This window comes from Vulpes vulpes, chromosome 12 (genome assembly GCF_048418805.1).
Source record: "Vulpes vulpes isolate BD-2025 chromosome 12, VulVul3, whole genome shotgun sequence".
Classification (NCBI taxonomy): domain Eukaryota; kingdom Metazoa; phylum Chordata; class Mammalia; order Carnivora; family Canidae; genus Vulpes; species Vulpes vulpes.
This window is the reverse complement of record NC_132791.1, coordinates 115,672,714-115,697,693: the sequence shown is the minus strand read 5'-3', so window position 1 is coordinate 115,697,693 and position 24,980 is coordinate 115,672,714. Positions and strand designations below refer to the sequence as shown.

The 24,980-nt window shown below is 41.0% G+C and overlaps 1 long non-coding RNA gene and 1 other non-coding gene across 3 annotated transcripts in view; one reads left to right on the top strand and one right to left on the bottom strand.

Annotated features, from left to right (window-relative positions):
• Positions 1–2,048: 2,048 nt before the first annotated feature.
• On the bottom strand, positions 2,049–2,152 carry LOC112920396 (U6 spliceosomal RNA). The gene has a single exon (XR_003235059.1). It is a non-coding gene; the product is annotated as a U6 spliceosomal RNA (small nuclear RNA).
• Positions 2,153–3,720: 1,568 nt separating this feature from the next.
• LOC140594691 (uncharacterized) overlaps positions 3,721–24,980 on the top strand; it is a 59,905-nt gene continuing 38,645 nt past the window's right edge. Inside the window, exons 1-2 of one of the 2 annotated variants that reach the window (XR_011995804.1) lie at positions 3,721–9,986; positions 11,393–11,458. This is a non-coding gene — a long non-coding RNA (uncharacterized lncRNA). The remainder of the gene's footprint in view (positions 9,987–11,392; positions 11,459–24,980) is intronic. The other variant, XR_011995803.1, reaches the window with a different exon arrangement.

Genomic DNA, 24,980 nt, shown 5'->3' with positions numbered 1-24,980 from the left:
AGGTAGAGGGCAACTTCTGGGGAAGCAAGGTGGTATGATAGACACTGCCTTGAGGTCAGGGTCATGTCTGTCTTGTTTATTGCTGTATCTCTGGGGCCTCCAGGTTCCAGCACAAAGATACTTCTCAGTATGTATGTATATATGTATGTATGTACGTACGTATGTATGGTACGTATGTATGTATTTATTTATTTATATTTTGAATTGACATGTAGGTTACATACATATTTTTAAAGGTTTTATTTAAATTCCGGTTAGTATACAGTGTAATATAGTTTCAGGTGTACAATATAGCGCTGCAACAGTTACATAAATTATGAAACACCCACTATGGTAAGTATAGTTACCCTCTGTCACCATTCAAAGGTGTAACAATATTGTTGACTATTTTCCCTATGCTGTACTTTTCATTCTTGTGACTTACTTATTTTATAATTGGAAATTTGTACCTCTTAATTCCCTTTACCTGTTTTGCCCATTCCCTCATCCCCCTCTCCTCTGGTAACTACTACTTGGTTCTGTGTATTTATGTCTGTTTGTTTGTTTGTTTGTTTTTGTTTGCTTTTTAGATTCCACATATAAATGAAATCATATGGTGTTTATCTTTCTCTGTCTGACTTATTTCACTTAGCATAATACCATCCATATTTCATTCTTTTTTTGTGGCTAATAGTCCATCGTGTATATATATACTACATCTTTACCCAACATCTATCAATGAACACATAGGTTGCTTCCATATTCTGGCTATTATAAAGCTACAGTAAACATAGGGGTGCATATATCTTTTCAAGTTAGTGTTTTGTTTACTTTGGGTAAATACCCGGAAGTGGAATGGCTGGATCATATAGTAGTTCTGTTTTTAATTTATTAAGGAACCACTATACTATTTTCCATAGTGGCTGCACCAATTTATATTGGTGTACTAGGGTTCCCTTTTCTCCATATGCTTGCCAATGTTGGTTATTTCTTGTCTTTTTGATACAAGCTATTCTGACTGATGTGGGGTGACATCATGATTGTGACTTCATTGTTATTAGTGATGATGAACATCTTTTTCTTTTCTTTTAAAGACTTTATTCATGACACACACACACACACACACACACACACACACGGAGAGACAGACAGACAGACAGGCAGAGGCAGAAGCAGGCTCCATGCAGGGAGCCTGACGTGGGACTCGATCCCAGGTCTCTAGGATCACGCCCTGGACTGAAGGCGACACTAAACCGCTGAGCCACCGGGGCTGCTCTGAACGTCTTTTTCATGTGTCTGTTGGACATGCCATGTCTTTGTTGAGAAATGAAGAACCTGTCTATTCAGGTTGTCTGTCCATTTTTTAGTGACATTGATTGTTTTGGGAGATGAGTTGTATGAATTCTTTTTATATTTTGGATATTAACTTCTTATCAGATATGTCATTTGCTGATATCTTCCCCCATTCACTAGGTCACCTTTTCATTTTGTTGATGGTTTTCTTAACTGTGCAAAAGCTTTTTAGTTTGATGTAGGCCCAATTGTTTATTTTTTCTTTTATTGCCATTGCCTGAGGAAACAGATTCAAACAAATATTGTTAGGACTGATGTATAAGAGGTTACTACCTATGTTTTCTTTTAGGATTTTTATGGCTTCAGGTCTTACATTTGGGTCCATAATCCATTTTGAGTTTATTTTTGTATATGGTTTGAAAAAATGGTCCAGTTTTGTTCTTTAGCATGTAGCTATCTAGTTTTCCCAACATCACTTACAGAAGACTGTCTTTTATCCATTGTATGTTCTTGCCTCCCTTGTCAAAGATTAATTGACAGTAAGTATGGGATTATTTCTGTGCTGTCTATTCTGTTCCATTGATTTGTGTATCTATTTTTTGTGCCAATACTGTACTGTTTTTGGTTTCTATAGGTTTGTAGTAGAGTCTGAAATCTGAGATTGTGATATCTCCAGTTTTGTTCTTTTTCTCAATATTGCTTTGGCTATATAAGGTCTTTTGTGATTCTAAACAAATTTTAGGATTTTTTTAAATTCTTGTTCTTTGAGAAATACTACTCGTATTTTGATAGGTATTGCACTGTGTGTCATCCTTGTGTAGGGGCCATGCTAATCTCTGTATTGTTTCAATTTTAGTATATGTGCTGCCACAGTGAGCATTGATCTATTCCTAGGTCAGATTGCTTTGAATCTGTGGATTGCTTTGGGTAATGTGAACATTTTACCAATATCAATTCTTTCAGTTCATGAACATGGTATATCTTTCTATTTATTAGAGTCATCTTCAGTTTTTTTCATCAACATCCTATAGTTTTCAGAGTACAATTGACTTGTACTTTGTACTTCTCAGTTAAATTTGGTCCTAGGTATTTTATTATTTGTGATGCAATTATAAGTGGGATTGTTTTCTTAATTTCTCTTTGTGCTAGTTCATTATTGATGTGTAAAACACAGCAGATTTCTGTATATTAGTTTTGTATCCAGAAACTTTGCTGAATTTATTAATTCTAAGAGATTTTGTGTGTGTGTGTGTGTGTGTGTGTGTGTGTGTGTGTGTATGTGTGTGTATGGTGTCTTCAGGGTTTTCTGTATATATAATATCATGTCATTTGCAAATAGTGGCAGTTTTATTTCTTCCTTATCAATTGGGATGTGTTTTATTTCTTTTTCTTATCTGATTGCTATGGGTAGGACTTCCAGTACTGTGTTGAATACAAGTGGTGAAAGTGGACATCATTGTCTTGTTCTTGATCTTGGGGAAAACACTTTCAGCTTTTTACATTAAGTTGATGTTAGCTGTGACTTTGTCATATGTAGCCTTTATTATGTTGAGGTCTGTTCCCCCTATACCTGCTTTGTTGAGAGTTTTTATCATGTATGGATGCTGAATTTTTTCAAATGCTTTTTCTGTATCTATTGAGATGACCAAATGATTTTTATCCTTCATTTTGTTAATATGGAGTATCATATTGACTGATTTGTGGTTATTGAACCATCCTTGCATCCCTGGAATGAATTTCACTTCATTGTGGTTGAATCATCCTTTTAATGTATTGTTGAATGCAGTTTGCTAATATTTTGTTAAGGAATTTTGTATCTGTGTTCATCCAGAATATGGACCAGTTCTTTTTTCTTTTTTTCTTATATGGGCTCCACACCCAGCATGGAGCCCAGTATGGGGCTTGAACTCACAACGCTGAGATCAAGACCTGAGCTGAAATCAAGAGTTGGATGCTTAATCTACTGAGCCACCCATGCATCCCCCCTCTCCCCTCCCTCCCTCCCTTCTGTAATGTCTTTGGTTTAAGGTAATGCTGGGATCAAAGAACAAATTTGGAATTTCTCTTTCTTCCTGATTTAATCTTGGAAGATTGTATGTTTCTAGGTATTTATCTGTTTCCTCCAAGTTTCCAATTTGTTGGTGAATCTGAAGTAGACTTCGTGTGGAGCCAGAGCCCATTGTGGGGCTTGATTTTACAACTGTGAGATAATGACCTGAACTGAAACCAAGGGTTGGCTGCTTAACTGACTGAGCCATCCAGATGCCTTTCATAGTAGTTTCTTGTAATCCTTTGTATTTCTATGTTATTCGTTGTAATTTGTCTTTCATTTCTGATTTTGTTTATTTGAGTTCTCTCTTTTTTTTTTATCAGTTGGATTAAAGGTTAATCAATTTTGTTTATCTTTTCAGAAAACCAGCTCTTAGTTTCATTGATCTTTTCCAGTTCTTTTTAAAATCTGTATTTCATTTATTTCCACTCTGATCTTTATAATTCCCTTTGTTCTACAAATCTTAGACTTTGTTGTTTCTTTTCTGGTTCCTTTAGATCTAAGATTAGATTATTTATGAGATTTTTCTTATTTCTTGAGGTAAGCCTGTATCACTGTAAAATTCCTTCTTTGAACTGCTTTTGCTGTGTCCCAAAGATTTTAAACTATTGTGTTTCTGTTTTCATTTGTCTCCAGGTATTTTTTGATTTCCTCTTTGATTTCTTCATTGACTCATTGGTTGTTAGTAGCATGTTGTTTAGCCTCCACATGTTTGTGTTTTTAGCAATTTTTTTCTTGTAACTGACTTCTGTTTTCATACTACTGTGGTTGGAAAAGATGTTTGATATGTTTTTATTCTTTTTTTTAAAATTTATGATAGTCACACACAGAGAAAGAGAGAGAGAGAGGCAGAGACACAGGCAGAGGGAGAAGCAGGCTCCATGCACCGGGAGCCTGACGTGGGACTCGATCCCGGGTCTCCAGGATCGTGCCCTGGGCCAAAGGCAGGCGCCAAACCGCTGCGCCACCCAGGGATCCCCGATATGTTTTTATTCTTAAATTTATTGACACTTATTTTGCAGCCTACCCTGTGGTCTGTCATGGAAAATGTCCCATGTGCATTTGAATGGAATGTGTATTATGCTATTTTTAAGTGGAATGTTCTGTGTATATTTTGTATATATTTTATTAAATCTGTTTGGTTTAATGTGTCATTCAAAGTCACTGTTTCCTTATTGTTTTCTGTCTGGATGATCTATCCAGTGATGTAAGTGAGGTGATAAAGTCTCCTACTATTATTATATTATTATCAATTTTTCCTTTTATGTCTGTTAATATTTGCTTTGTATATTTGGATGCTCCTATGTTGAGTGCATAAATCTTTACAATTGTTATATCTTCTTGGATTGATCCATTTATCACAATGTCATGCCTTTCTTTGACTTCTGTTAGTTCTTTTTTTTTAAGATTTTATTTATTTATTTGTGAAAGACACACAGAGAGAGGCAGAGATTTAAGCACAGGAAGAAGCAGGCTCTCTGTGGGAAGCCCAATGCAGGACTTGATTCCAGGTCCCCAAGATCACAACCTGAGCCAAAGGCAGACACTTAACCACTGAGGCACCTGGGCACCCCAGTTGGTTTTGTTTCAAGGTTGATTTTGTCTGATATGAGTAGTGCTACCCCAGCTTTTTTCACTTTCATTTGCATGGAATATCTTTTTTCATCCCTTCGCTTTCAGTCTGCATGTGTCTTTAGGTTTGAAGTGAGTCTCTTGTGGACAGCATATAGATTAGTCTTATTTTTTAATCCAATCAGTCACCCTATGTCTTTTGATTAGAACATTTAGTCCATTTATATTTAAAGTAATTATTTATTTTTTTAAGATTTTATTTATTCATGAGAGACGAGAAAGAGAGAGAGAGAGAGAGAGAGAGGCAGAGACACAGACAGAGGAGAAGTAGGCTCTATGCAGGAAGCCCAATGTGGGACTCGATCCCGGGACTCCAGGATCATGCTCTGGGCTGAAGACAGGCGCCAAGCTGCTGAGCCACCCAGGGATCCCCATATATTTAAAGTAATTCTTGATAGGTATGTACTTATTGCCATTTTGTTAATTGTTTTCTGGTTATTTTTGTAATTATTTGTACCACTTCCCTCTCCTGCTCTCTTCCCTTTGATTTGATGAATTTCTTTAGTGCTATGCTTGGATTTCTTTCTCTTATTTTTTGTGTATCTATTATACATTTTTGGTTTATGATTACTATGAGGTTCACATATAATATCCTATGTATTTAAGTCTATTTTAAGTTGATATCACTTAAGTTCAAACACATTCTCAACGCACTACATTTTTACTATCTTTATCAATGTATATGCCATCATATTTTACATCATTTTATGTATTTAATTATTATAGATATGATTGATTTTTACTACTTTTGTCTTTTAACTTCTATACTAGCTTTATAGGAGATTGATCTACTACCTTTACTATATGCTTGCTTTTATCAGTGAAATTTTTCCTTTTATTTATTTTTTATTTTTAAAAAATTTTTTTTCCTTTTAGTTATGATCTTTTTTTTTCTCTTAAAGAAGTCCCTTTAATGTTTCTTTTAAGGGTGGTTTAGTGGGATGAACTTTTAAATTTTTTGTCTGGGAAACTCTCTCTCCTCCAATTCTGAATAAAAACTTTTCCAGGTAGAACATTCTTGGTTGTGGGTTTTCTTCCTCTCATCACTTTGTATATATCTTGCCACTCTCTTTTGGCCTGCAAAATTTCTGCTGAAAAATCAGCCAATAACTTTATGGGGTTTCTTTTATATGTAATTAGTTGCTTTTATCTTGCTGATTTTAATATTCTTTATGTTAAAATTTTGACATTTTAATTAAGAGTTACCTAAATATTGTAGGTGCTGCCTATGAGGCAAAAAGGAGGGTGTTCCAAGAGTGTTTGGGAGAAAGCAGTGGTGGTTTTTCTGGAAAGAAGAAGGAAGGTACTCTCAATGGAGGGTGTCTCAGAAGCAAAGGCATAAAGGAGGGAAGTATTTCTGAGGAACTGCATATTCTGAAGTTCTATGTGGCTCAAGCTTGGAGTGGGAGGAGGAGAGGGGTAGTACCTGAGATATGGTTTGGGAGGGAGAAGAAGCCAGAACACAAGAGACTGGATTTATAAGGCTGAAGATTTTAGATTTTATCCAGTAAGCAGTGGGGAACCGTGGAAGGCTCTAAAGTAGGGAAGAAGTGTGATGAGACTTGCATTTTGGAGAGATGAGTGGAGACCAGGGCAACAGTGTAGGATTGGAAGTGTGCACAGAAATGGGTATAGAGCAACTAGGGACATAGGAGTTCAGTTGAGGGGGCTGAGGGTTTGAAATAGGGCAGGAGCAGAGGAAATGGAGGAGATAGGACAGGTGAGGGAGACCCATGTTGGAGAATTCATAATATATAGGCACTTTCTATGGTGAGGATTGCAAGAACTCCCAGATTTTTGGTGTGGCTTTTCTGAAGGATGAGAAGAGACAAGGCAACTTTGGGGTGGAAGATCATGAATTCAGTATTGGCCATGGTGAGCTGAGGTACCTTGGGACATACATATGGAGAGGTCCAGTTTGGGGCTGAGAAGTGAGGTCTGAGTGGAAGGTAGATATCTGGCAGGTGTTGGCAAATAGGAAGCATTGTAGGCTTAAAAGAAAACAGAGCCTAAGACAAGATCTTAAGGAGCACAATATTTAAGGAATAGCAGCAAAGGAGTATGAGAAGGAGTGCCAGTAGAGGGACACATCATCGAAATGGGCATGTTTCAGTGAGAAAATGCTCAGGATGTCAAGTCAAGACTATATCGTATCTATTAGAATTAGCAGTAAGGAGGTCATCTGGTGAGGATAGTCCCAGAAACAGGTAGGAGCTGAAGTCTGAGGTCGTTGTTTAAAAAATATAGGTCTTGTTGTTATTTAGGTATGGCAAGGCCAACAGATCAGGAGACGACTGCCATTGAAAAGGTAGTTATATTCACAGATCCTAAGAGGAGGGATACATGATCCATAGGAGGCCATTCAGGGAAGCACTGGGCTTGGTCAGGAGGCATAAGAAGGAGAGGGAGTTCTGTAGGCAAGAATGGGTGAGACAGGATAAGCAGGTTTAGGATTGGCTAGTTTGAATAATTTCAGTTGGTTCCGGGAGTGACTCTCATTAGCTGATACCTGACCCTGTGATGATGAGGGCAGATGGCTAGTAGCCTGGAGTGAGAGAACCAGATAAAGGAGATGATTGATGATGTGGGTTCCATCCAATCAGATTGCTTAGCTAAAAATGGGATTGGTAAATTATATGGATTAAATTAGATTGACTGGTTTGCAGTTGAAAGGTGCACTTCTGGGTGAATGGTGTATAAATCTGTAGGAATCAGTTAACCCTGGGGTGGGTAGTCACCCCAGATGTTGAAGCATCAGAATACAAAACATAAAATACTTGATTCATATAGTTTTGGGTTGGGCAGTGAGTGAGAAGAGATTGAAGATGTAGAGCAGAGGAACTTTGTGAGAGTGGTATAACTGCTGGTGGCTCCCTCTTCTCTCAAGAGTGATTGGAGTTGGAGAGGTGAGTTGCTAGTTTCTAAAGAATAGGGCTGCGGTCTTCCCTGAAGGGCAAGTCCTGTCTGCTGGTAAGATCTTGCTCACGCCTGTCTCCTGTGCAGCAGCCCCTGGCAGAGATGCTTGAAAGCACAGGCTGTGGGGCTGCTTGGACTTTTGGGCTCAGGGTTTTCGCTTGGCTAAGTTCAGTGCTTCTCAGTCTGTACAAAGTCAGGGGAGCGCCAGAAAGGGCTGCCTGAGAGGTGAGAATAGCCCCCCTGAGTCCTGACTCAGTCTGTCCGCTAAAGGGAAAACGAATTAGCAGTTTTTTGGCAGGTATAGCTGTGCCTAGGGATAAACAAGACTCATCCTTGTGGAATGTGAGCAGAGTTAGCATATTTTAATTTTATTTTATTGGCTTTTGGAAAAGAAAAAAGGGAGAGGCAAAGATCCCACAGCTGTCTGAAGCCACCTCTATCTCAACTTTCCAAAGTCAAGACCCATCTTCTTGGGCAAAGCTGCTTTGTAAGCAAGCTCCTGTCTCCTGATTTACAAGTTCATAATCTCCCTAACTTCGTCTGAAGAGGCTGACAATTACCCAACACTCTTTGCCAGCTGGCTTCAGCCAATAGAGCTGCATGTAAATACAGCGGCCTGTAGCTACTCTGGGTCAGGCTACTCCAGAGTGAAGAGAAATTCAACACTTAGATGGGAAAAGGAAAAAAACGGAAACATTTTCTTTATGTTGGAGGCATTTCTGCTGCTCATTGGCAGGAAGGAAAGGCAGAGAATGTTGATGGGATTCTTTCTTTTCCAAAGTGTGGTGTGTAGGAAAGCATGTATATCCGCTTATCTGGCTGAGACTCAGGCAGATGTCATCCATTCAGCCTTCCAGGAGCTACTGGAGGAATGGGTGGACCTGGGGATGGGGGTGATTCCAAGCGCGAAATCGTTCTCAGCCCAAATCCTAGGCATCATCCTTTCCTGCTTTCATCCGCATATCCAGTCACTCATCCAAACTGGAATTCTAACCTGCAAGATGCTCCTGGGAGCCAGCTCTTTCTCTTCATCCTGACCTACACAGTGCTAGCCCTAATACTCATCTTCTCTTGCTTGAACTATTGCAGTAGCCTGCTAGCTGGATCCTGCCTCCAGTCTCTTACTCTCCATTGCTACCAGGACAATTCTTTTCTCAAGCCATGCTTGTTTGTTTGTTTTTTAATGTATATACTTTAAAATTTTTGTAATGTTTTTTAAATACAGTGATGCTATTTTATAATAGGTGTGTGGTTTTTGTTTTTGTTTTTAGAGATTTTATTTATGTATATCAGAGAGAGAAAGAGAGGCAGAGAGAGAAGCAGGCTCCATGCTGGGAGCCTGATGTGGTACTCGATCCCGGGACTCCCGATCACGCCCTGGGCCAAAGGCAGGTGCCAAACCACTGAGCCACCCAAGGATCCCCTACGTGTGTGTTTTTAAATACAGCGATACTAAACAACATGAAGTAAAAACTAAATCTTCACTAACTTGTGTCCTCTGGCCATCACTACAGTTAGCCATGAATATAATGATATTAGCAAATCTGTTCTTGGTGGGGAGGTATGGAACACACAGAAATGTAATTTGTGATACATTTTGTTGTATGCCTTACATTTTTTTTAACTGAACAATGTCTATTGTGGATTTTTCTGCATCAGGATATATAAAGTTGACTTATTTTTTATCAGCTCTGTGATATTCCATTTATGATCATATTACAGTATATTTAACCATCATATTGGTGGCTATTAGGTGATCTACAAACTGTACTATTACAAGCAATAGTTTAAATATTATTACTAAATGGTTAATTCAAATTAAATTACTGCATGTTTTCTCCCTTTGCAAATGATGTACAGGATTATATCATCAGTCCAGACTCTTCCCTGGGCTCTGACCCATGGATCAACTATTTTTTTTTTTAAAGATTTATTTATTTATTTTAGAGAGCAGGAGAGGGGCAGAGGGTGAAGAAGAAAGAAACCTAAGTAGGCTCTGCACTGAGCATAGAGCCTGACATGGGGCTTGATCTCAAGACCCTGAGATCATGACCTGAGCTGAAACCAAGAGTCAGATGCTTAACTGACTGCGCCACCAGGCACCCCTTGATTAACTGTGAGTATGTCCATATGAATGTCTTCACTATGTCTTGTCCACTGCATAAAGGTGAACCCCATCTTCACAATTGCCTGAGCCCAAAACCCTGAAGTTACCCACAGTTACTTTATTTCCCTCCCAGCCCACTCATCTGGCCCATCCATGTCCCATGTCCCATGTCCCCTTTTTTTGACCATTTCTCTCCAAGCTTTTGTATCTTTAGTAAGCCTTTTAACTTTACTATAGCTGCAGCCCTTCCACAGAAATAATTTCACTGCCATCACTCAAAGCTTACATCACCTTTCACCTGGATGAATACAGTCATGATAAGAGTAAATGGCTTATAAAGTACTTGCTATGTGCCAGGCACCATTCAGTGTATTATAAACCCTAGTTCATTTTAATACTAAAAACCACCCTCAGGGTATATGTACTACTACTACCATTAATATTTTACTTGCTTTCAAAAGATTTATTTACCTATTTATTTCATTCCAATGTAATTAACATACAGTGTTACATTAATTGTAGGTGTGTACAATGTAATGATTCAACAATTCTTTACATTTCTCAATGCTCATCAAGATAAGTGTGCTGTTAATCCCCTTTATCTCTTTCACCCATCCCCCATCCACCTCCCTTCTGGTGACCACCAGTTTGTTCTCTATATTTAAGAGTCTTTTTTCAATTGTGTCTTTTTTAATTCATTTGTTTGTTTTGTTTCTTAAATTCCACATTTGGAAATCAAATGTTATTTGTCTTTCTCACTTACATCATTCAACATTATACCCTCCAGGTCCATCTATGTTGTTGGAAATGGCAAGATTTCTTTCTTTTTTATGGCTGAGTAATATTCTGTTCTGTATATATACCACCTCTTTATCTATTTATCTATAGATGGACACTTGAGTTGCTTCTATATCTTTTTTTTTAAGATTTTTAAAATTTATTCATGAGACACACACACACACACACACACACACAGAGAGAGAGAGAGAGAGAGAGAGAGAGGCAGAGACACAACACAGGCAGAGGAAGAAGCAGGCTCCATGCAGGGAGCCTGATGCAGACCCATCCTGGGACTCCAGGATCATGCCCTAGGTTGAAGGCAGGCGCTAAACTGCTGAGCCACCCAGGAATCCCCAGAGTTGCTTCCATATCTTGAGTATTGTAAATTATGCTGCAATAAACAGAGGAGTGCGTATATCTTTTTGAATTAGTATTTTCCTTTTATTTGGATTAATACCCAATTGTTGAATTACTGGATCATGGGGTAGATCTATTTTTAATTTTTTGAGGAAGCTCCATACTGTTTTCCACAATGGCTGCACCAATTTGCCTTCCTACCCATCTGGATGAGAGCACGAGGGTTCCTTTTTCTCCATGTCCCCACCAACTCTTGTTATTTCTTGTGTTTTTGACAGGATATGTGTACTATTATCTCCATTTTATAAAAGAGGATACTGAAGCACAGAGAAGCTCATCAACTGGTAAGAGGCTGAGTTGTTCAACACTATTCTTTGAACTAAATGATCCCTCGTATCCCTTGCAGAACATCCTCCAAATCAATATTCTTTTAAAACGTGGAACAAGTCATGTCTTGCACCTCTTTAAAACCCTTCAGTGGCTCCGTGTTTGCTTCTTTCTCTTAGAATAAAATCCAAATTCCTATAAGGGATTCCACACAGAGAGTCCATGTCTCTGTCTTACCTAGTGTCATCTTTCTCACCAGCATCACATTTGACAGTCTCTCTTTTGGTTCTGGGGCATTTCCACTTGTCCCACCTCAGGGCCCTTGAATTTACTCTTTGTCTAGACAAGTGGGTCTCTCCTGGGGCTATTCCCTCTGCTTCTTCTCCCCTTCTCTCTCTCTAGAGACATTTGGCCACATCTAGAGACACTTTTGGTTGTCACAACTGGGGCAGGGGGAAAAGGTACTGGTATCTGGTGGGTAGAGAGGCCGGGGATGCTGCTAAACATTCTGCAATGTATAGGAGCATCTCTGCAACAAGGAACTATCTGACCCCAAATGTCAACAACTGATAAAACCTGTATCTTCACATGCTTCATTCACTTTCATCTGTAGATGTTGGCCTCCCTAGAAATGTCTTCCTGACTTTCCTATTTAGAAGAGAGGTAGGGATGCCTGGGTGGCTCAGCGGTTAAGCGTCTGCCTTTGGCTCAGGGCATGATCCTGGAGACCTGGGATCGAGTCCCACGTTGGGCTCCCTGCAAGGAGCCTGCTTCTCCCTCTGCCTGTGTCTCTGTCTCTCTCTCTGTGTGTCTCTCATGAATAAATAAATAAAATCTTAAAAAATAAATAAAGAGAGCTAGCCACATGCCCCACCTAAATTATCTCTGGTCAGTTTCCTAATTATTAGTACTTACACTTTATTTTGTTTTTCTGGCTTCCTGGGTTCAATGCTTTAGGCCACTGTTTCTAGTCTTCATCTTTTTGGAAAATATCTTAGTGAGATATTCTAAGTTTTTAAATGTGGGTCATGTATGGTCTTTAGAATTTGTTGTATATTTTGGTGCTGCTGTCACTGCAGTCTAGTTTTACATCATACTTTTTAACCTATTTGTGTTATGTATATAGGTACTAGTGTTTGAGAAGCACATTTATTGAATTGGAAAGACCTTGCCAATCAATGTTGAATGAATTAAATGTTTTCAAAATGCAATACAGACCTGTCCTGTTTAATACAGTAGAGTAGCATGTAGCTATTTGAGTAAATTTAGATTTAAACCAATTAAAATTAAGTAGAAGTAGAAATTCAGTTCCTCACTTAGGCTAGCTGCATTTCAAGTTCTCGATAGCAAGTTGTGGCTCATGGCTACCATATTGGACCATGAAAATATAAAACATTTCCATCATTGCAAGGAATGTCTGTTGGACTGTGTTGTTCCAGAATTTGGTCCCATTTTAAGATAAAGTGTGTGTACCACTCATGTTCATAGAGATATAGATATAAATTTTATGGGTTTCCTGTTGTAATATTTTTTTAAACTTTGTTTTCTTTTTATACAGTGTGCCTTTATTAACTAGATAGGATATACTAAATTATTAAATGTTAAAAATTACTATGTTCTTTGGGGAAATCTCTACTTTGCTGCATTTAAAAAAATATACTACTTCATAAATATCTATTTATTTAAAAAGTTCCTTTTACATCCAAGGGAAAGCGACATAGTCTTAACATTTTTCTCATGATGGGAATGTCTCATTTCATAAGTGAATCCTTGGGAGTACTAGAGAAAGAAAGAGACTGGAAAGAGTAATGCTGTGTCCTTTGTCTCATCTCCTGAAATGCACATTCAAGACACATGGGCTCACCTTTGCCCACTCAGAAAACAAAGGACAAAGCAGCCCTTCCAGAAGTGAATATGGCTCACAATTACGGGGTTGGGGTATGCTCACTTATTAGGGTCCTCCTGAGATTTCCCCATAATGGACTCTGGCTACTACCTTTTATTCAGCTTCTTGGCAGGCAGTATGGGGCCATAAGTCCTTCTCTCTCAGGGGCCCAGAAGCTGAAGGGTCAGGAGGCTTGGTGAGTGTCAGGGAGAAGGGCAGGGGTTTTGTCTGTGTCATCTGAGGCAGAGAAAGGCACTTCAGGAAGCCAGTTACTCTCAAAGGAAGCACCCCACTATTTGTGTGTCTGAGTGTTCTGGGTTGGAGCCAGTGAGAGACAGATGAAGGCAGGTCTCCCTTGTGATTCAGACTATATCTCCCTTGGTTACCAATGGTGCTGGGATGAAAGTTAGGGCGAGGGGTGGGGTGGGTGGGATGGGGGAGACTAGGGTGAGGTGAGTAAGGCACTCATCAGGGGTGCAACACTTAGGAGGATGCCAAAGAACTCAGGAACTGAGATAAATACTATTTTAATGGCAGTATTTCAAAAAACAAAACAAGTGCAAAATGCCACGATGAACAAAATATCAGTCTTTGAAACAAAGGCAAGATCTGCCCCTGCACTTGCATGATTCACCTTGCTTGCACCAACCTCTCCTTGGCCCTATCACCAGATAAAAGTTGGTGTCACCATCTTAAATGCAGTAAGAATTTCTCTCCTTAAAGAGTACAAAACAAAACTTCCTGTTACTTTTAGGAAATGTGTGGAGGTCACAGCACATGTCAGGACACAGGTGGCTGAATTTTCACAAGGTCACATACAAGTGCAACCAGAACCCAGCCTCTCAGAAGCTGTCCTTGTGCTCCTTACAGGCACTGAGCCCCCTTCAAGGTGATGCTAACCCCTAGCCCGACATCTATTTCTTATTTTTTTAAAAAATTGAGCTGAAATTCACACAACGTGTGAACCATTTTAAAGTGTACAATTCAGTGGCATTTTATACACTCACAGTGCTGTGTGAATGACTACCTCTAGCCAGTTCTAGAACATTTTCATTTCCCCAAGGGGAGACTGTAACCATTCAACAGTCATTTCCTGTTCTCCCTACGCTGACACACTCCCCCGGCCTATGGCTAACACGATTCACTCTGTCTCTTGGATTTACCTATTCAGGCCACTTCAAAGAAATAGAATCATAGGGCAACAGGTGACCTTTCATGTCTGGCTTCTTTCATTTAGCTAATGTCAGGGCTCATCCATGTTGTAGCAGTATTGACACTTTCTTCCTTTTTACAGGTGAGTAACTGTTCCAATGTATGGATACACCACATTTTGCTTATCCAGTCATCTGTTGACAGGCATTTGAGTGTTTCTACCTTTTGCTTTTTGTTTGTTTGTTTTTAAAGATTTTATTTATTTATTCATGACAGAGAAAGAGAAAGAGAGAGGTAGAGACACAGATAGAGGGAGAAGCAGGCTCCATACAGGGAGCCCGACGTGGGACTTGATCTTGGGACCCCAGGATCATACCCCAGGACTGAAGGCCATGCTAAACCACTGGGCCACCGGGGCTGCCCTACCTTTTGATTTTTGTGAATAGTACTGCTATGAACATTCATGTAGAAGTAGTTGTTTGAATACCTGTTTTCAGTTCTTTTGGGTTTATATCTGGCTTATATGGATAATTTTATGTTTGACTTTTTGAGGAACTGCCAAACTGTTTTCCACAGAGGCTGTACCACTTCATGTTCCCACCTGGAACGTACAAGGTTTCTGGCTTCTCCGTGTCCTAGCTAATTAACACTTTCTGTTTTGTGCGTGTATGGGTGTGTGTGTATGAGTTTTAAATTTTTAAATTATAGCCATGCTGTGGGTGTGAAATGATATCTCATGGTACTTTTGATTTGCATTTCCCTAATGATTAGTTATGTTGAGCATCTTTTTATATGCTTATTGGCCATTTGTAGATCTTCTTGGAAGAAATTTTTATTTAAGGCCACTGCTTTTTTTAAAATTGGGTTGTTTTGTTGTCTATTGACTTTTTAAATTTATTCTGGGTGCTGGATGTTTTAAAGATGTTGCTTTGAAATACTTTCTACCATTATATAGGTTATCTTTTCATTATTTTGATAACATTGAATGCATGAAAGTATTAAATTTTGATGAATTGCAATTTACCTAATTTTTCTTCAGTTATGTGTGCTTTTGGTATTGTATCCAAGAATTCGTTGCCAAATTCAGAGTTTGTGAAGATTTAACCTTATGGTATCTTATAAAAGTTTTATAGGTAGGTTATATTTAGGTTGATCCATTTGAATTAATTTTTGCATATGGTATGATGTAGGTATCTAACCTTGTTCTTTTGCACATGGCTATCTAGTTGCCTCAGACCATATGTTGAAGAGAATATTTTTTCTCCCATTGACTAGCCTTGGCACCCCTGTTGAAAATTAATTGACCACAGATGTATGAGTTTATTTCTGGACTCTCAATTCTATCCCATTGGTCTGTATGTCTGTCTTTATGCCAACACCACATTGAGTTATTACCGTAGCTTTGTTTAAGTGTACCTTAAATCAGGAATTGTGAGTTTCCTAGCCTGCCTTTTATTCATTTTGACTAGTTTTACAATTTATGAAAATGGAATCATATAATATGTACTCATAATATGTTTTCTTCTACTTAATATTATGTTTGTGAGCTACCTATGAGGGGGCCTGGGTGGCTCAGACAGATAAACGTCTGCCTTCGGTTCAGGTCATCATCTCTGAGTCCTGGGGTAGCCCTGTATCAGGCTCCCTGCTCAGCTTCTCCCTCTGCCTCTCCCCTCTGCTCGTGCTCTCTCTCTCTGTCTCTCAAATAAATAAATAAATAAATAAATAAATAAATAAATAAAATCTTAAAAAACCCCTTTGAATGAATAACACATTGAAATGATTTAAAACATTCAAATAAGATGACAAGATTTTTAAAAAATGATTTTATTTATTTATTCATGAGAGACACAGAAAGAGAGGCAGAGACATAGGCAGAGGGAGAAGCAGGCTCCCTGCAGGGAGTCTGATGTGGGACTCTATCCTAGTACCCTGGGATCATGAGCTGAGCCAAAGGCAGACACTCAACCACTGAGCCACCCAGGCATCCTGGATGACAAGATTGAAATGAAAAGCCAGGTTGTCTCCCAGTCCAGTTCTCTACCTCCCTTCCCCAGAGATAGATGCCCAGTGTTACCAGTATACTGAGCACTTTTGGAGAAAAATTTTAGGTATAAAAGAGGCCTCAGATTATGTGCCTACCCCCACACCCCCACAGAGAAGGCAGCACATACTGCATACAGAAGAGAACCCTTTAGTAGATTGAACTTTCTAGTTCTTTCCTTGGCTTATCTTCTCCCCATCCACATTATCATTATTCAGTTTATTTTTTAAAGAGTCCAAGGCCGTTACTTTGTGGACTGCCACTCCGTTTTTCTGGTGTTTCCTCATAATTAGATTCAGCATATACATTTTGGGCGATGATATCAAAGAAGTCATGTGGGGCCAAACTCGGCCCATCGTATCAGGAGGCAGCTCATGTCAATTTGAGCTGTTACTGGTGAAATTAATTTTGATCACTTGGTTAAGGTGGAGCCTACCAGGTTTCTCCACTGCAGAACTGTTGGTTTTTTTTGTTGTTGTTGTTGTAATTAATAAGTCATCTTTGGGGAGATTCTTTGGGGCAGTGTACATCTTGTTATTCATCAAACATTCACTTAAAGGTTTTAACATCCACCAGTGGTTTTTGCCCTAATCAGTGATTACTGTGATGATTGGAAAATGATATGTATGAATTTTTTTGGACTGTCCTTGAGCTCTGCCCAACTCAAGAGTTAGGCTAGGTCAGTAGTACTGTGAGGTGCCTATTGTGGTGCTCCTGCATGTCTGTGGCTCCCAAAGTCTTGCCTGCTGTCTCTAGAAGGCTCAGCTTGTAATCCAGGGGAAGGGTGAAGACCCACAAAGAGAGAGAGAGATGTGGGGCCCAGAGTGACAGTAGCAGATACACTGAACTTGCCTCCTCCTTCTGGCTCCAGAGAAATCAGATGCCCATTGGTAAGGTTGGTGTCATTTTATGTAGCTCCTGTATCTTGAACCCTCTCAGAGATCATCATGCCTTGGTGTTATCTTTGTCCTAAGGCCTTATCAGGTTGTTGTTGTTGTTTTTTGTTTGTTTGTTTTATATCTAGACAGGATAGCTCAATCTTCAGTTTTGAAACCAAATTTGGACTCTCTGCTCTGGAACACCAATTTCTTGAGCAAGTCATTCTCTAAAATGAATCCTAGAGTTAAGAGTTGTTCTTAAGTGGCTTGATGAGGGTATGTCTTTGGGAGTTGAATGAAAGTATAGCTGATATGACATCAGCTTGCTTCTCTATCCGAATCTTCTCTTCAGGGTGATCTTGTCATGGCCTTCGCTTTGATTCTGAGGCCTCTGCAGGATCTGGTCTTCTCTGAAGTAGGTGTCTAGCTCTTTGATTCTGAAACCAAATTTATATTCTAGGCTCTTTGGTGTTGCTTTCCATAGCGGGTTTTTGTTTGGAAGCGTAACTGAAGTAAGATTTTTGGTTAAATACACGGATGAGAATTTTTAATGGATCCTCTGTGAACTTGGTGTAACTGTGCTTACCATGTGTAGCCACAATCTTGTTTGGAGAGTTGACTTAGCGCATATTGTAAGAGAGTCCTGGGGTGCAGGACTAGGATGCAGCTAGCTAGAATGATCTCGTGAAAATGCAAATCTCACTAGTTCTGTGCCCTACCAAAGATCCTTAGATAGCTATCCAATACCTACAGCATCCCCAGCTTTATGTCTCTGCCCCCTGGGACCTATGAATTTATACAAACATTCCTTAAACCCTGTCATTTTGATCTTTATTTAGCATGAAAAATATGAGACATGAATAATTTATAGGAGGTCAATATAGCTAATAATATAAAAAAGTATTGTCGTATTCATAGTTTTTGTATCTGTGGATTCTAAAGATATGATTTTTATTTCAGTGGGATATTCAGAATATTTTGACTTTAAAAAAGGACAATGGGATATTACTCAGTGATTAAAAGAATTGATCATCAAGCCAAGAAATGACATGGAGGAACCTTATATGCATATTACGAAGTGAAGGAAGCCATTCTAAAAAGGCTACATCGCACATAATCCTAACTATGTGACATTTCCAAAAAGGCAAAACTATGGAGACAGTACAAAGATTGATGGTTTCTAGGGTTTGATGAATAGATGGGACACAGAGGATTTTAGGGCGGTGAAACTATTGTATGGTATTACAGTGGTGGAATATGTCTTTGTACACCTGTCAAAACCCATGGAATGTACACAAGAGTGAAGCCTAATGTAAAGTATGGATTCTGGGTGATGAAGATGCGCCGATGTGGGTTCATCCCTTGTAACAAATGTGCTCCTCTGGTGTGGGTGTTGATAATGAGGGAAGCTCTGAATGTGTAGCTGGGCAGAGGGTATATGGAAATCTCTGCTTCTTCTCAATTTTGCTCTGAACATGAAACTTCTCTAAAAAATTAAATCCATTAAAAAAAAAAAAGATTCTTACATAAAAAAAATGTTGGGAACTCCTCTAGCATTCTGGGTAAAAATCCAGATTCCTTCATGTGCTGGGCCCTCCACAGTTAGATTTGTTTACTTTTCTGGCGTCATCTCCCACCCTATTCCCTCCTCCCAGCAGGGCAGGTTGTGTTTGAGCCAACAGATCTTCTTGTTGGAAACCACCTTCTTCCTTGCTTGATGCCTCATCACTCCCTCTCCTTCAGGGCTTGTCTTTATCCTTTGTCTCTGCCAACTTTAGGGTCAGCTCAAATGTCTTGCCCATGGTGAGCCTTTCTTGGTGTATTCAGTTCCAGGCAGAAGTGCTATCTCCCAAACCTTTGACCACTGTCCTTTCAGAGCAATGTTTCTGGCAGGTGCAACTGCTTGGGATGTAGTCGCTTATCTATGATTTATGCTTCTTTTTCTCCAGCCAGACTGTTCTTTTATTTAAAGGATCAGCATGGCATGGAGTATGTGATGGTTAATTTCATGTGTCAATTTGGCTGGGCCACAGGATGCTCTGGTAGCTGGTTAAACAAGATTTCTAGGTGCGTCTCTGATGTTTCTGGAAAAGATTAGCCTTTGTTATGAGCTCAATAAAGCAGATGGCCTTCCCACAAGTGGGTGCCATTATAACAAAGACCTGAAAATGCACAAATGGCTTTGCAACTGGAAGGGTTTTGAAGTGCATATGCTGGAAGAGACCCATTTTGTTGCTACGCGGCTCTGAAGAGAAGTTCTGGTGAGAGCTCTGGAAGAAAAGAGGAGAGCTCTAGAGAAAATATCCGTCTTTTTTTTTTTTTAAGATTTATTTATTTATGAGAGAGAGAGAGACAGAGAGAATGAACAGGGGGAGGGGCAGAGGGAAAGGGAAGAGAAGAGGGAGAGATTATTAAACAGACTCCACACTGAACCAGGAGTTGGATGTGGGGCTCCATCCTGGGATCCTGAGTTCATGAACCTAGCCAAAATCAAGAGTCAAATGCTTAACACACTGAGCCACCCAGGCACCCGGAAATCATCTGTCTTTTTAGAGGATACATAATTGATCAAGTGTAGAATGTTGGTAGAAATATGAGTGGTACAGGCCATTCTAATGAGGCCTCAGATGGGAACGAGGGACATGTTATGTGACTGTGGAGAAAAGGCCATCCTTGTTATAAAGTGGCAGAGAACTTGGCTGAATTGTATTTGTGTTCTAGTATTTTCTAGAAGGTAGGGCTTCGGTGCAATGAAATTGGGTATTTAACTGAGGAGATTTCTTAACAAAGGTGGCGTGGTTCCTCCTGACGGGTTACAGTAAAGTACAAGAAGAGGGAAATGACTTGAAGATGGCTCTGGAATTGTGAAGCAAAAAGGAACCAAAACAAAGAAAGACTTAAAAGATTCTGTCTGTCTGTGAAAAAAGAGAATGTGTGTTGGGAAGAGAATGCTAAGCCTGTGGCAGACTGACCCCTTGCTAAGGGAGAGTAGTGTGATCGTGAAACAGGTATTTAATTAGCCACCTCCACAGAAACCAGGAACTGAGATGAGGTTGTGCCAGCAGAAACAATTGTCAGCTGGAAGGAAGGATCCTGAAGGTGATTTAAGAGTCACTGCCTCACTTTCAACAGGGCAGAAGGCCATCCAGCAGAGCTCTGGGGTGTGACCCCCAGCTGGCAGACGGCCTTGGCATAGGGGGCACCTCACCAAGCCATTGGGGATGATGCAGTGGGTCTGAAAGGCAGAGCATTCAGCCAAAGAGGATTGTTTTCTGGCCTTAAGATCTCATGGAGTTTGTCCTGTGGGTTTTGGATTTGCCAGAGGCCTGCTCCTCCTTCCTTCTTCCCGTTCCTCCCTTTTGGAACCTGGGGGTGGGGTGGAGGTGTCTGTCCTGTGCCTGCCCCACCATTGTATTTGGGAAGTACATCAGATGCTTGGGTTCAGGGGCTCACCGCTGGAGAGCAGTCTGCCTTGGGAGGGAGCTTACCTCCAGTCTCACCCACATCTGGCTGAGGGGACACATGAGACCATAGGCTACTCCAAAGACTTGAGTGGAGGAGTTTGGGGTTTGCTGGGATGAAATGAATGTGTTTTGTATGTGAGAAGGGCTTGCATTTGGAGGAGAGGCCAGGGGTAGAGTGCTATACTCTGAATATTTGTGTCCTCAATTTTTATGTGTTGAAACTTAATCTCCAGTTGTGATGGTACTAGGAGGCGGGGCCTTTGGGAGGTGATTAGGTCATAAGGGTGGAGCCCTCTCTTTGCAGTGCCCTTCTATGAAGAGTCAGGAGGGCTTGCTTCCTCTCTGCCCTCTCCGCCATGGGGACATACAGTGAGAAGTAGAAACAGCTGAGATGTGGCCCTGCTTTAAGGGATGGGGACAGGGAGGCCCAGGTGGTCTAGGTTTGCTTCCAGGCTTGGGAACCGGAGGTGATGCAGGAACTCCAGAGGTTTGGTTCCTTCATGACTTTCTTCTGTTCCTTCCAGCTTCTTCCTTCCATCTAGGCTGGACCTCTTTTCCTAGCACTTGGTACGCCCTTGGGAAGGGGGTCAGGGGGTGGTGGTGGGTGGGGGAGCTTAGGCCCTGCAACCCATAGGTCCCACTCAAACCAGAAGACATGCTTTCTTTCCTCCAGGGCAGTCCCGTTTCCTCTTTTCTCCTCCAGCAACTCTTGGTCCTGTGTAACCCTGAGCAACATCTTTCATCCCTCTGGCCTCATAGCATCCTTTGTGAAATGGGCTACGGTCTGATCTGCCCCCCTCAGCGAAAGCATCCACTGGAGCCTGGGTTTATATCTGGAGGCTACACTTTAGGGCCTCCCACATGCTGTGTCCTCTGAGAATAAGCCACCTGCCTGGGCTATTTTCAGACACAGCTGCAGTTGAATAAATCATGATCAGGAAAGGACAGCAGGTGAGCCCGGAGCCAGCTCTCGAGGGTGTTGGGGGTGCGGCCTGGCCCTGGTGCCCTCCCCAGCCCTCCTGCCCACGCTGCTCTGCTCTTGCCGCTCCCAGCCACACTTTCTTCCTTCCCCGGAAGCCAGCCCAGCTTCTCTTCCGCAGGTGGCTTTCCCCAAGTGACTCCACCTGCCTCCACTCTGAGCGACTTGACCCAGTGCCTATTCCACCCACTTAAAAAAAATGCCAGTTGAGAACCTGCCTGGGGTGTGGTGGGATGCAGTATGGGGGATGGGTAAAGAGGTGTGGTTCTTCACCCCCAGCTGGTTATCCTCTGTGGGGATTTGAAGGCAAAAGCAGAGCCACACAAAGGAAAGCAGTGTACATGTGATAAGATGAGAGCCAGATGGAGCGCAGAAGAGGGAAGCAGCACATGGTGTTGGGAAGATGGAGAAGCTAGCAATGGGAGGAGGTGCTGGTTTGGGCTTTTCCCTCTGTATCTTCTTTTCTTCCCTTTTTCCTTTCCTCTTTTGATCTCTCAAGCATGATATTCTGTATCAGATACTCTGCTAGGTGCCAGGGGATACAGATGCACTAATTTTTTCTTTTTAAAGAATTTATTTATTTATGAGAGAGAGAGAGAGAGAGAGAGAGAGAGAAGGAGAGGCAGAGGGGGAGGGAGAAGCAGACTCCCCTCTGAGCAGGGAATCCAATGCAGGCTCCCAGAGATCATGACCTGAGCCGAAGATAGATGCTTAACTGACCGAGCCACCCATGTGCCCCCAGATACATTGATTTTAGTTAATTAACTCAGATATGCAAGAAATGATGCATTTTTTTTATCTTCTTGAGAGAGAAGGGCTCTAGGCCTCAATTCTGCTGATTTGGTGGTAAATGCCTCTTTGTCATCCTGGGCCCTTCCTGAGTCTAGGTAATACAAAGTCCCAGGTCTCACATAGAGCCATAGTGCTGTTGGCAGCTGTCCATCTGTTCTCCATGCTGCTGAGGCTCCTCAGGCCTGCTCTGCTGGGTCCCTGGAGCTCACGCTCAGCATATAGGAATCTCATGCCTGGTCATCTGTTGGGGAGCTCCTGGCGAGCAGGATATGCTTCCTGCCCTTTGCCTCTCTAGCTTAGGAGAATCGCTTTTTGGTTCAGGAGACTCTGTGTGCTTCTAAGCATTTCTCCTCCCCCTCATGGATACCTAGCATATTCACTCAGGCGAAAACAGAAGGCAGGAAGAAAAATGTATTAGTTAGTATTATGCACTGCATGGTGTCCCCTAAAAATTCATATGTTGAAGTCATAACCTTTTGTGTCTCAGAATGGCCTTAAAGAGGTCATTAAGTTAAAATGAAGTCTTCAGGGTGGGTCCTAATCCAGTATGACTGGTGTGCTCAAAGGAAGAGATTTGGACCTAGATGTGTATAAACAGAAGACCATGTGAAAACACCAAAAGAATATGGCCACCTATAAGGCCAGGAGAGCAGCCTTCAAAGAAAGCAACCCTGCTTGATATTTTGATCTTGGACTTCCAGCCTGTGGAAATGTGAGAAAATAGGGGTGCCTGGGTGGCTCAGTCAGTTAAGCATCGGCTCTTGATCTCAGCTCAGGTCTTGATCTCAGGGTTGGGAGTTCAGCCTATGTAAAGAAAAGAAAAGAAAAGAAAAGAAAAGAAAAGAAAAGAAAAGAAAAGAAAAAAGAATGGTGAGGAAATAAAATTTCTGGTCTTTAAACCACTTGGTAACATTTTGGAATGGCAGCCCTAGCAAACTAATACAGTTGGGATATGTGTTTGGTTGCTATAACAAAGGAACCCAAAATACAGAGGCTTAAACAAGACTGAAGTTAATTTTTATCTTATGAACCAGTTTGAGCATGGGCTTCGTAGCTGACACAGGGCTGGGGATTCCCACTTCGGGCTTTCTGTTCTCTTACCCCCTGGGATGTTGTTCTTACCCTCATGATCCCAGAGCATTCCTGGTTATGTCCTTAGGTCCACATCTGGCAGAAGCAGAAGGGAGAGGAGGGTCCCCTTCCTTTTAAGGACTAGAACTGGAAGGTGCAGACATCACTTCTGCTCACCCGTTCATGGCCACATGTAATCACAAGGGAGGGTGGCAGATGTCTTTACTCTGGATGTCTATGTGCACAGCTAAACTTTGAAAGTTCAGATACTACAAGAAGAAGAGGATAATGACTTTTGGGGGACAGCCAGCAGCCTCTGCTGTCCCAGAAGTGGGGAAGAACAGGAATCATGAATCTACTTGAATAGAAGAGAAGGGGGGAAGGGGAAGGGTAAGGAGGATCTAAAACATTAATATCAAAAATTACCTGCCACATGGAGCATAGTAAGACCTGTGCAGAGACTGCCCAGACATTGCTCCCAAATGCTCACCATTTCTAGAGAACAGCCTTTAAAAATAAGCAACTATCACACAGCATGACAATACACAATGGCAGTTAAATGGACATTATTACAATTATAGCCTACACCCAACATCACAGAGGGCAACAGTAATAACAAGTAATAGATGGGAAGGTGGAAACTGAGTTGATAGAATTCTTCTTGGAACAGGATGCCCAATATTTAATTTTAAATCATTTGGGCTCTACAGCATAACTCCTACAAACCTTTAGTCAAATCTACTAACTATATAAAGGCCTGTGTGTGAGACAGAATCACACATGGGTCGTTTTTGTGCAGAACGGAGAGGACAGTGCACCTGTTTATTGGTCACATCAGGTGAAGCAGGACTGAAGTGAGGGTGGCCAGAGAAACCACTCCTGCGCATCCCCCAGAGAATTCCAGAGAGCCTGTGGTGGAGGTGGGGTTGGGATTTCTGCTAATGTTGCTGAATTTCGAAGATCGAAGCCATGCCTGGATTATAACCATAGTGACGGGAACCAGTTTCAATATGCTTCTAGAGCATATTTCCCTCCACCCGGAGGAGTCAAAGAAAGTACAGAGAGGGGACTAACTTAGGATTGCCTGGAAGGTGGAGAAGAAAGGCCTAGTGATCCCAGCCAAGGGAAGAGGTTTGGTTAGGAGGCACCAGAAAGCAGGAGTCATGTGATTGCAGCCTGGCTTTCAGAACGTGATGAGGTCTGGAATTTGCTCTGTGGATGTGTCATGGTCTCTCCTCTGCTCACTAAAGACACTTGTGTCTGTTTGGGAGGAT